The following is a 1276-nucleotide window of genomic DNA, read 5'->3' as shown; positions in this document are numbered from 1 at the left end:
ATTCTAGTACTCTTGATAGGTGTAAGCAAAAGCTTGGGAGATGAAACATTTACAAGCATGAGTGATGAACCATTTACAGGATGTCTGTATCCATTAGAGATGTAGGTGCCAAACCAGGGATGACTATTCTGCTCCCCATCCAATTGTGCAAGTTACAGTTGAATTGGGTTAGGGAGGACCCTGTTCCAGAGAAGGGGTAGTCTCTAAGGTGTATACTCATCTTTCCAGCAGGTCTTATTTATATCACAGGCAAGGTTTAAGTCTTTAGAACAGGTAACTCTGATGCTGTTTGTTTGCAGATATGCAGGAGGTCCATCAGAGTGGGGTCTGATAATGCCTTGTACGCCAGGCATAGATCTCCTCTCAACAGCCTCTAGGAGACAGAATACAGGAATAGGGCCTTGAGGTGGTCTGAATAGGATATGTTACTAATGCCCTGTACTCTTTTAGTGAGAAACCTCTGTGGAAGTTCCAGTTGGATATACCTGGTTAGATACATACCAAAGGGGACACTGTACTCAGATTAGATCTGATGAATGAATACAGTAGAACAATGACTTCCCTGTTTGTTAGTTTAAGTTCAAGGGATTGCTCAAATGTAATCCCCCACTACCATAAATTATGGTGTTGAGTTTCCCACATTTACAGAAATCACAATGGTCAACCCAAACGAAGTGTGCAATGGAAGAGACTCACCTTTTGGAATCTACCTTCCTGATCATGGTATTCCCCCTGCCAGGTAAGTAACAAATTAAAATGAAAGACTTCTCATCAAGTATACGTCAGACCAAACACAACATTGTCAGGTTAAAAAAGTGGTGACTAACAGCTTGCTTTTTCCTTTCTTTATTCTACAGGCCACATAGACCAAGCCAGCAGAACACAGTTGAACCGTGCTTCCGGCTGCTGGGCTCAGCAGACACATTTTCACTTGTGAAGTTTTAGTAGTAGCATTATCAGTTTGCCTCTACTGCCTTTACCTCCCATCAGTGTTTCATGACCTCTTTTGTGCTTACACTCTAGAATCATACGATTCACACCCAGATCCCATATCTCAACCCCCATCCAATGTGAGAGTGACTAGTGCTTGACATGCTCAAGTAACTATATACAGGTGTGTTGTCATAGTATCTTACCAAAAGCATACATTTTGCTAGTTATACTGGCTGTAATCTAGCATTTTGTGTCACTTTTGTCATGAAACTGAAGCCAAATGTCATTAGAGCTGTTACTGCCACTGGCATATCTCACTACTGCAGAAAGTTTGCTGCCTTGT

At 41.8% G+C, this 1276-nt stretch overlaps 1 non-coding gene across 1 annotated transcript; it reads right to left on the bottom strand.

The window, feature by feature from the left end:
• Positions 1 to 581: 581 nt before the first annotated feature.
• On the bottom strand, positions 582 to 747 carry LOC122807301. The gene has a single exon (XR_006365627.1). It is a non-coding gene; the product is annotated as a U1 spliceosomal RNA (small nuclear RNA).
• Between the last annotated feature and the right edge of the window lie 529 nt (positions 748 to 1276).

Source organism: Protopterus annectens, chromosome 7.part0 (genome assembly GCF_019279795.1).
Source record: "Protopterus annectens isolate FY-2018-M chromosome 7.part0, PAN1.0, whole genome shotgun sequence".
NCBI lineage: Eukaryota > Metazoa > Chordata > Ceratodontiformes > Protopteridae > Protopterus > Protopterus annectens.
This window is presented reverse-complemented; position numbering and strand designations above follow the sequence as displayed.